The following is a 12,155-nucleotide window of genomic DNA, read 5'->3' on the forward strand; positions in this document are numbered from 1 at the left end:
CCACGCCTAACACAGTTACAGTATTATTCGCCCGATAAGTAAAAGCTGTCTTTAGGTGCTTTGAATCGGTTTCCAACAAATGTTCGGAGCAGTGTGTGGCAGTGCCCTAATAATACCAGTATATACGAGCCGCGTCACGTCCAGGCTTCCCATTGGATTCTAACAGGACTCCATGTTTGTTTACATTTAAGGTAAGGTACACTAGTGCACATTTAAGGTAAGGCGTACAGCACTCCAAACGGCCATGGGACACAACGATTAGCTTAGAGCAAGACCAATATATACAGTATAGGTTCTGCTTAGAGCACTATAGACAGCAGATTTAAGTTGATATACATATTTTCGATGTTATGATGGGTTGAAAGTACAGACATACAATACTTGACATCCCCACCATCACTCATGCTGCATTTTCTTGGCCTAAAGAGCATTCACAGCCAAAATATTGTAGCTCTTTCAACACCCACAATGCAATATTAATGAAAATATGCACGTGTGCAATATCAATGACATTTATTTAATCAGTTACGTAGGTAGTTCATATGACATCATGTTACGGCAGTCACCCTCCTCAGTTAACAGTTTACACCTGTCAAAATTATGGCTATAGATAGGGGTTAAACCTTCAACACTTACTTAAATGCAATTCATTTTATATCATTACTTTCTGAGATAAATTCAGCATTCTTGGCTTTTTTAGCTATTATTAAAAAACTGCAATTTTTCATTAAAATCATTTGTTATACATACAACAATGATGTAGAACACCGTACACTATTACTTACATCACATCCAGCATTGTTTAATACAATTATGTACGATAGTTATTATTTTGCCCTTTTTACAATCACAGTCATTTACAATTATATAAAAAAAAATACAATAACTAGCCCAGTAGATATAAATATTTCAACAACAAAGCTCTACTGCAGGGCGGTTGCACTATGGCATTATCTACTATAACACAGGCACTGATGACAACATGCACGTAATACAGTATGTAGGACATATTATGAATCATATCAGATAGGCCTTTTGAAATATACACCTAAAGACTACCTGGAGATTGTGAAATAGCATGGATAGAGCTCAATCCGTGGCATATTGACTGGGCCGATAAATTTATTAATGTATACGTCCAGTGTTGACTGAAATTATGATCATGCATAAATAACCCCACGTAACAATGGTATTTGAAACAAACAAAAAAAAACAATCACAATTACATGGGCACACTATAAATGCTGAAGTATCTTTGCTTTTCTGTTCTTTTTGTTGCTTTGAGTAAGCATTTCTCTGACCTCGTATTTGAATTAGTAGAAGAGCCTGCAGCGAAGAGAAAGCCGGATGATGGAATTCAGGAGACTTCCGTCTTGATGAGCTGGGCAGAACATAACCTGTCTGAAAGGTACCTGCTTCTCAACTTTGCCCAGCAGTTGAGACAGGATGTTGCTGCTGACGAGCAGACTGGGGATCTGCTTTTCAAACACCTTGTCGTTGTTACAGCCATAGGCTGAACAATAAGCTGGCATTGTCAAGCAAGTTGCACTAATTTGGGAAAATTAAGCTGTGTCAGAGCCTACCATCACCAAAAAAGTATTTAAAGGCTTTGCCATCACCCACCAAGCTGAAAGTTACGCCCCGAGGCCGTTTGGAGTGCTGTGCACCTTGCCCCAAATGTAAACAAACATGACGTCCTCGAAGTGACGTGGCTTGTGTAAATTGGGTTTGGTAATACTAAGAAAATGTATCATTCAAACTTTTTCAGAGGAAAAGATTTTGTCTTAAACAGGTTTTTTTCTGGAGTTGTGTAGTCCGACTCCATTGTACCGAATGAGGTGGGTGGCAGTCAGGATGTACCTGAAAACCTGTGTTCAGCAATACCCATTTGAGTGTCATCATTTACAGACGAAACGGAGGCAACAATGACCATGGAAAAACACAAGACATTGGAACGTAAAGCAAATTATGGTCCTTTCATTTCCTGTATAAAAAACAAACTTTTTTTTTTTTTTTTTGCAAATGCTTTTAAGGTGGAATTGTCCAGATTGTAAAATCGTTAAGAAACTAAAAGACAGGAATATGAGAAAATAGTCTAGCAACTCTTACAAGGGGTAAAAGACCTAAAATACCAGCAGATACGAATTCTACATGTTATCGGCAATCAGGTAATGTAAAATAGGATTGCATACAAATGCATAGTTGAGCAAGTAATGGCTCATTGTCCTACATAACAACTGAAGTACATAACCTAACAACAGGGCGCAGAACTATCGCACGCTAGTTTTAGATTTAAGAGGGAGGCAGTTACCGTCTTGTGTGATTTATCAGTATCCATATTAAAAGTTGCAAATGAAAAAGTTTATATATTGGAAGCTTTAAGAAGAATTAAAAAAATAAAGAAAGTAATGAATGGTTTACAGAAATAAAAGAAGTATTGAAAGGAAAGAGCGTTAAAATCTAAAATTTGCAAGTTTGCAAACAAAATATGGGTTTAGCTGAAGACCATTAGGCATTTCACAGTGGAAATTGTACGTACACGGGATTTATCTTTATTCCGTAGCTGCTTTGTAAGGCTCAAAAACTGATTTTTTTTTTTAAATCCTTCACCATAAAGTCCGCGACTGAGGAAAGAAATGGTAATTTTTAAACTAACAAATGAACTGAAAGTGTTGGTGATTTTACACTCAAATTCTTCCAAGTTTTTTTTACTGGAACATTGTTTTAAATTGCAACCGAGAAAGTCAATTTTATTTGATACATTTCTGTGAGTCATGATAATATCATTGCCCGTGTGAAAAGGTTTCTCAAAGTAATATATCTAAAAACTTATATATATATATATATATATATATATATATATATATATATATATATATATATATATATATATATATATATATATATATATATATATATATATATATATATATATATATATATATATATATATATATATATATATATATATATATATATATATATATATATATATATGTTTTTTATCACATCACCGTGATTCATATTCAATCAGTAAGCTACAAACGTCCTTTAATATCCAATTCGCTCTACCTCGGAAATAATATATTTTCATAAATGTTACCGAAGGGAATTTTTAGTTGATAATAAGTTCGTCATCTCGTGGACTCGAACCAGCGAAGACAAGAACTCCGGACTACAGTGGACGCATTTTAACCCACGCGGCCAGCAAGTGAGGTATAAGTGGATATCGTCTTCCCATATACAAATCGCCCGTCGAACTCAGGTGTTTGTATTTGGAGACGATATTCACCCACCTCTGCCATGCTAACCACGTAGCGTGTTTGTCGCACGCTGCCATATTATGACTTTTTTTATCACATCACCGTGATTCATATTCAATCAGTAAGCTACAAACGTCCTTTAATATCCAATTCGCTCTACCTCGGAAATAATATATTTTCATATATGTTACCGAAGGGGAATTTTTTAGTTGATAATAAGTTCGTCATCTCATGGGCTCGAACCAGCGAAGAGAAGAACTCAGGACTACAGTGGACGCATTTTAACCCATGCGGCCTTCGGTAACATATATGAAAATATATTATTCCCGAGGTAGAGTGAATGGGATATTAAAGGACGTTTGTAGCTTACTGATTAAAAAAAAAAAAAAAAAAAAAATATATATATATATATATATATATATATATATATATATATATATATATATATATATATATATATATATATATATATATATATATATATATATATCTTTCATCACTATCAGCATTCAGAAATCCAACATTTTCGCCTTCATTTTAAAATCATGAACTCTTTCCTTCTCATACTTAAGCTCCACTTTCTTTGCTTGCAAATCCTGTCAAATGGTTTTACCTGAATTTGCTATTTTCCTTCGCTGTCCCTAATCAATGCTGTGTGATCTACAAAATTCGATCATTCCACAACCAATATACGACTCAGTCTGTTATGACAACTTTGCATCTACTTCTACAATCATTTATGTGTCTTCTTGTATTACTTTACCCATGAATATATTGAACACCAATGAAGATGTAGCAGGCCTTTATCTCAGACCCACATTTACACCAAACCATTCACTATTTAAACTTAAAGTTATGATATAAATGTCACAGCTGTCCTAAAATTATTTAATTGTTATCAATAAAATATTGTCTTTACAATGCAAATTCAACACTCCACGTTGTCTCACTATTGTTTCAGTCAAAAGCTTTCAAAGAAAAGCTGCATACAAAATTTGCTATCTATCTTCAGGCTTCTTACATAACTCGGCTATTTTATAACAAGCAATAGATACATTTTTCCTGGTCTAAACTCACTGTTCTACCATTGTTAGTTAAACTGTACTTTCTAGATCAAAATCCTACCATTTACCTTCTCTGATATATGATGTGACGTTCTACCGCTATAACTCTTACAAGAGTAAGAGTTACACTATTACAACTCTTAAAATTGGCTTAATCACATTCTCCTTTATACAATGGCACAATTATCTCTTCCACCCATTCCTTCCAAACATTTTCTTCTTCTACACATGCCTTACACATGTAGTCAGCCACTCGCACATAATTTACCACCATCCTGCAGCATTTCATCAGTAATCTCTTCCACTCCTGGTATTCAGACGCTTTACTGACCTATATCAATCGTCAATAGTAACTTCTGTAAGTCTTATCAGACTTATACGAACCTCTCCTCCGTAGGGGGATAGTGCCGTCAGTTCACCTCGTGTGGTGCACTGTAGGCATTACTTAAGGGTCTTTGCAGTGTCCCTTCGACCCCTAGCTGCAACCTTTTTTATTCCTTTTACTGTAACTCCGTTCATATTCCCTATCTTCCATATGACTTTCTACCCTCTCTAACAATTGTTTCATAGTGCAACTGCTGCGTTTTCCTCCTGTTAGACCTCACAGGTCTTAGCGCTTGGCTTTTGGCCGAAATTCCATATTCTATTCCATACTATACTAAGCTCTCCCGCTCTTGCATCATTCAGCTTCGCCTTTCTCCTATTATGAGCTTTGAATGACTGTTCACAACACTATCTCATTTAACCCACTTCTGCATTCACTTCAGACAGCTTGTGAGTTTCCATGGTTTTTTGAGATTCATTTCTTCCTCACCTTCTCTGACTACAGACTTTTTTTCACTGAAGAGCTTCTCATAATTCATAAACTTGATTTCCTTCTCCCATTATTCTTTTTACTTAAATTCTGTTTTTCCTAACTGTCTTCTTGACTAACCAGCCACCCTATCATATAATATCACATGATTTGTTTCATGTCATGGAACTACATCACAAATAGATTTTTTGTTTCCTTCATTAAACATTTCCTATACTTTTCCTGAAACTTGTGTTATTCCTTTCCCCCGCTCTTGATTTCCAAAAACACTATATGATGTTCCATGACCCCGTCTACTATTTTCACTTCACCGTCTTTAACCCGAATCGAATGTATGATTCTTACTTTTTTCTCAGATGCTCTTCTCATTTCCTTGTTGGGGACACTTATCTTGACGTAGTATACAGCCATTATTTTCACCTTATTCTCTCTAGCTTAGACTTAGATCTAATCTCAACATTCTCTTCAACCCCTAGCTACCCCTATTCTCACCGTATGTCAATGAACTTGCTGTTTTTCTTAACTAATTTCGATATCCTCGTGGCAATCAAGTCCTTTCCAAACACAATCCAGTCCATCAATCAAGGTCTTTCCTGATCACCTTCCAAAGATTCTATCCATTATTATATTGTCTAGGAACTCCATGTAAACCAACAACATCTGTGTTACCTACCATTGCACCTGAATATCCTAATACAACTACACTTTCAAATTCTCATAGCACTTCAAGTGCAGTTTCAGACTATATATATATATATATATATATATATATATATATATATATATATATATATATATATATATATATATATATATATATATATATATATATATATATGTGTGTGTATGTGTGTACACACACACATACACACAAACACACACACACACACACACACACACACACACACACATATATATATATATATATATATATATATATATATATATATATATATATATATATATATATTGTTTAAATATTCTCTTTAATGCATGGAGCTGCACTATATTTCCATCAGGAAATGGGCTGTATGACACCTCTAATTACAGGAGAAGATTATTTCCTTCTATTTCCCTGATACCGTACGCAGTTGCATGCTATTTCCGAGAGGTATCGCACAAGCATGGTAGTTAGAAATTTTACTTCACTGGATTATTCCTTGGTAATTATACTCTACAAAAATTCCTCTTCACTTTATTGTACTTGGAATTGGTTTCACAGAAATAAAAGTCATTTTCATAATCTACTCGTTAAAGAATGAATCCATTATAGTCTGAGCAAATTCTTTTCAATTACGATTTATAATATTTATTCGTGTATCAACAGTAAACCCATTCTGTCCCTGTCCTTAGTCCCTGTCTCTATTAAGTTATCTGTCTCTGTGTGTGAACTCAATTTGGGTAATGGCACCACTCTCAGATCAATTGTGTGGAACCGAGGCTTCCATTTTGGGTCAGTTGAGGAAGATTTAGTTACATCCCCTTGAACACATTCTGTCACACTTGACCTAAGCCGTGAGTAAGGCATCCGATAAGTCGACTGCTATTTTGAGTCTCGGCAGATGATAGAGAGAAACTTACAGACGGACACAAAATGAAGGAAAAATATAAATACCTTGAATATCATTATATAAATAAGGATGGGGAATGTTTCAAAAGATATGCCCTCTTCCACGACGTGGAATTATTCACATAATCCCATACCATGTCTCCTGCACACACTCTGTCTCTCTCTCTCTCTTCCTCTCTCCATCTCGATATATATATATATATATATATATATATATATATATATATATATATATATATATATATATATATATATATATATATATATATATATATAAAGACAAAATCCTTGAGGAAGAGAAACAATGGAGTGCTGCAAGGCCTTTCAACTTCTAGTCCTTTACTTAGGAAACTGAAGAAATATAAAGAAAAAATTTACCAAGAAAGGTCGAATAAATGACAGATGGGGATTACAAAGGAAAAAAATATGTACCTGGAATCCAACACAATTGAAGAATTAGTAGAACTACCAAGGCATGATTTAATATTTGAAAGGTTTTATGAAGGATAGGCTCAACCGTTCAGAAGTAGGGACAGCACAATTAAAAGATTATACAAGGAAGGTAATTGACCACCAACAAATTTTGTAAATGTACAACTTAATAATTCTCTTTTTTTTGGCAAGCAACAAAAATTTTTGAAAGGTGAACATTTTTGCAAAAAAAATATACATCAAACATAAAAATACATAGAAAATATATATAAGGTAACTAATTTGTAATTAAGTCAGTGATTTTATCGTTCTTGAACATTTTCCTAATGCAGGGCTAAGGTTAAAATTACAACTAGAAGTTTACTGTAAAGTAGCGGATTCTAAAAGATTTCGTGAAGAGAAATCTCTCAATATGGCAATCACTGAACTTTCAGTCCAGTTTATCCTGGGAGAGTTTTTACTTAAATGAATGAATGTAGCACTGGATGTTTCCCCAGTTTTGACACAATACTTATGTTGCTTAATACGTACGCCTAATTCCTTGTTAGACTGGCCAATACAAAAAGGGTTGCAGTCCAAACATGGAATTTTATATAATATGTTGCTGTTTTCTTTAGGGCTATTTTTTACTAACATTGCTTTCAGTGTGTTATTACAGAAAAATACAAGGTTGACATTAAAAGATTTTAGCAATGATTTTACGTTTTCAAAACCACTAAAATAAGGCAAGCGAAGAATGTTCTTAGGGGTTTCTTTCTCCGTTTTACTTTCACTATAAAACTTTTTGTGGGGTTTATTATAAAAAAAAAAATCTAGTATATGTGAAGGATAACATTAATCTGTCCCTATTTTTCTTATGTATTCAGTTTCTTGATCCAAATACTGGGGACTGTCAATGCTCAACGCTCTTAAAAACATAGAAGAAAAAAAATATTTTGATATTCAGGTGATGGCCTGAATAAAAATGGACATAAGTTAAGTTGTGAGTTTGTTTCCTATAAATACTGAAATTCCATTGAAAGGGTTCTCTACGTATTAAAGCATCTAAGAAAAGGAGGCAGTTGTCTTTTTCTAATTCTAAAGTAAACTTGTAGAATTTAGATTTGGGAACTGAACAAAAAGTTCATGGAATATAGATTCTGAGAACTTTTATATATATATATATATATATATATATATATATATATATATATATATATATATATATATATATATATATATATATATATATATATATATATATATGTGTGTGTGTGTGTGTGTGTGTGTGTGTGTGTGTGTGTGTATGTATGTATATATATATATATATATATATATATATATATATATATATATATATATATATATATATATATATATATATATATATATATATATATATATATATATATATATATATATATATATATATATATATCTGGGATGTAGAGAAATGCCAAGGGACTGGAGCAATAGTTGGATGAATAAAATGTATAAACAAAATGGAGACGTGTTAAACTGTGGGAACTACATGGGAATAAACCTTTTGGAGCATGTATTCAAGATACTAGAAAGAATAGTAGAAGGAAGGTTGAGAGAGTTGATAGATATACACGAGCAGCGGTTTGGGTTTATGGAAGAAAAGAGCACAGTAGATGCTGTTTTTATAGTAAGACAAGTCCAAGAGAAGTTTCTAGAAGGAAACAGGAAAGTTTACTTGTGTTTTGTGAATCTTGAAAAGGCGTATGACAGGGTACCAAGAACAGTAGTCTATTAGTGTTTGAGAAAGAGAGGAGTACAAGAGAAGTTGGTAAGGTTGGTGAAGATGATATATGAGGGTGTAAGAACTACTGTACAAACAAAATATGGGAAGACAGACATTCCCTGTGGAGGTGGACTTCCATCAGAGATCAGCTCTGAGTCCACTCTTGTTCCTCGTCAGAATTAAGGAGCAACGATGAACGGTGGGATCTGTTGTTTGCTGAGGATTTAGTCATTATAGCAAACACAGAAGAACTGCAAGAAAGGTTTTAGCATGGAAAGGAGCCCTAGAAAGGAGAGGATTTAAAGTGAACATTGGAAAGACAGAGCTAATGACTAGTAGTAGAGAAGGACATGAAGAAGTAAACATTCAAGTGGAAGATGGTACAGTGCTAAAGCAGAACAATGAGCTTAACTATTTGGGATCAATAATAACAGGATAGGGAGGTACTGAGAAAGCAGAGAGACAGAGAGTGAAAGAAGCATGGCGAAATTGGAGAGAAGTAACTGCAGTTGTTTTAGACAAGAAAATGCCATTAAAGCTCAAAATAAAGATTTATAAGAGTTATCATGACTGTACTATTATATGGGGCAGAAACCTGGTCACTTAAGAGGGAAGAGGAGGGACTGTTGGAAAGAACCGAGATGAGGATGGTGAGATAGATTGCTGGAATATCACTACTGGAAAGGAGGGAGAGTCAAGATATAAAAAGAGTGTGTGGTATATGTAATGTAAAGGAGAAGGCTAGGGAAGCTCGTGTGAGATACTATGGCCATGTAATAAGAAGAGAGAGGGTGGAACCAATCAAGAGAGCCAAGAACATGCCAGTGATGGGGAGGAGGAGTGTGGGGCGTCAACAGATCAGATGGATGGATATGGTGAGGAGGGATATGGGTGAGGTGGGACTGGGGGAAGAAGATGCTAGGAATAGAAGTAGATGGAGAAAGTTTACTCGAGCTGCTATACAGTGGGACTGATAAGGAATAAATAGAAAGAAGAAGAATATATATATATATATATATATATATATATATATATATATATATATATATATATATATATATATATATATATATATATATATATATATATATATATATATATATATATATATATATATATATATATATATATATATATATATATATATATATATATATATATATATATATATATATATATATATATATATATATATATATATATATATATATATATATATATATATATATATATATATATATATATATATATATATATATATATATATATATATATATATATATATATATATATATATATATATATATATATATATATATATATATATATATATATATATATATATATATATATATATATATATATATATATATATATATATATATATATATATATATATATATATATATATATATATATATATATATATATATATATATATATATATATATATTTATATATATTTATATATATATATATATATATATATATATATATATATATATATATATATATATATATATATATATATATATATATATATATATATATATATATATATATATATATATATATATATATATATATATACTATATATATATATATATATATATATATATATATATATATATACTATATATATATATATATATATATATATATATATATATATATATATATATATATATATATATGGAATAGTTTATGGTCCCTTTAGATATCAATGATAAATTTAAGGAAGTCAAAAACAAAACTAGTGCAGTGGTTTACAGTATACAGCCCTGGTTCTGAGTCTAGTAAAATGAAAGCACTAACGGATTACCAGTGAAGACTTCCACTTGTACAGTAGAATTTATATCTAGGAACTGAACAAAAAAGTTCATAGAATTTAGATTCTGAGAATTTATATAAATATCGGCAAACCCATACAATATCAAACCATCTCATATGTTTATGAAAACATAACTCATAATCTAATGTACCTTGAATATGCCTCAAAACATTAAATAGCTGCATGATGTTCAGCACTTGGTTTGTTTAAGTACTGTGATAATTTCGTAACAGTCCAACTCAAATCAAGTCTAGCACATGTCACTGCATAAACTAAACTACCAATCATTTCTTTGTATTATAAACACATCAACGACTTCAGTTCACAATTCGTAGCTCTTGGCTTATAGTTTTCCATCTGGAATTTATGGAGAATCTTTTTGAGATAATGACCTTGACTCATTTTCACAATACTATTTTCAAATTTGAACGCTATGCTTAGAAAGTAGGATCATTTCCCAAGTCTGACAGCTTGAACTTTGTTTGTAGTTCATGCTTGGTTTCATTTAATAAACACGTCACTTGATGTTATAATAAAGCCATCAACCCAGCCAATTACAAATATCATAGAACTTTCTGTGTTTCTTGAATATAAACAATAATCTGAACAAGACTGAACAAATCCTAAATCGACCAAAAAATCATGCAATGCATTGTTCCAATTACTGCCACTTTTTTTTTTTCAAACCATACAAGGATTTTTTTTTATTTCCACACAAAACCTTCAGGCTGTTCTCCAAAAATTTCACAATCAGTGGGTGTACTGAGGTAAGCGGCTTTTACATCTAACTGACAAACATTCATAGCCAATTGGGCTTCCAGTTCCATAACCACTCTCAATGAGGTCATCCTGGCATTAGGAGCAAAAGTTTCCTGCTAATCAGTCCCTTCCGTTTGAATATAACCTTTCGCAACATGACAAGCCTTGTATCGAGTAAACCCATCAGGTCCTCCCGTGAGTGCGTACACCCAATGACTGCTGTTATCCGGAGTGGAGGCACTTCAAATGTGTCGTTATCCTTCAAAGATGATATTTCTTCTTCCATTGCTTTATACAACTTTCGTGAGTCTGGTGATGATTTGGACTCTTGATATGTTATCAGAACATAAAATTACATCTATAGACAGCATTTTGGTTATATTGCCACCAATTACTTAGTCATCAAAGCATTTTGGAAACTTTTTTCTCTTACAGGATTCCTCCTAATTTTGGGTGACTGCTGAACTTCAGGTTTACAGGACGCTGCATTTTCATCATTACTTTCAACATCGGTTTTATGGACCACAACGCTTTCACACTTTTCGTCATCATTATCTTTACTAAAATCCTCTGCACAATCATCGCTCAATGGGGGAATAAAGCCATTTCTAGTCCCATTCTTTTCAACAAACACCACACACCTCTATTTTTTAACACATTTGTTGTCAGGATGATAC

The sequence above is a fragment of the Macrobrachium rosenbergii genome, chromosome 43, assembly GCF_040412425.1.
Source record: "Macrobrachium rosenbergii isolate ZJJX-2024 chromosome 43, ASM4041242v1, whole genome shotgun sequence".
In the NCBI taxonomy this organism is placed as follows: Eukaryota; Metazoa; Arthropoda; class Malacostraca; order Decapoda; family Palaemonidae; genus Macrobrachium; species Macrobrachium rosenbergii.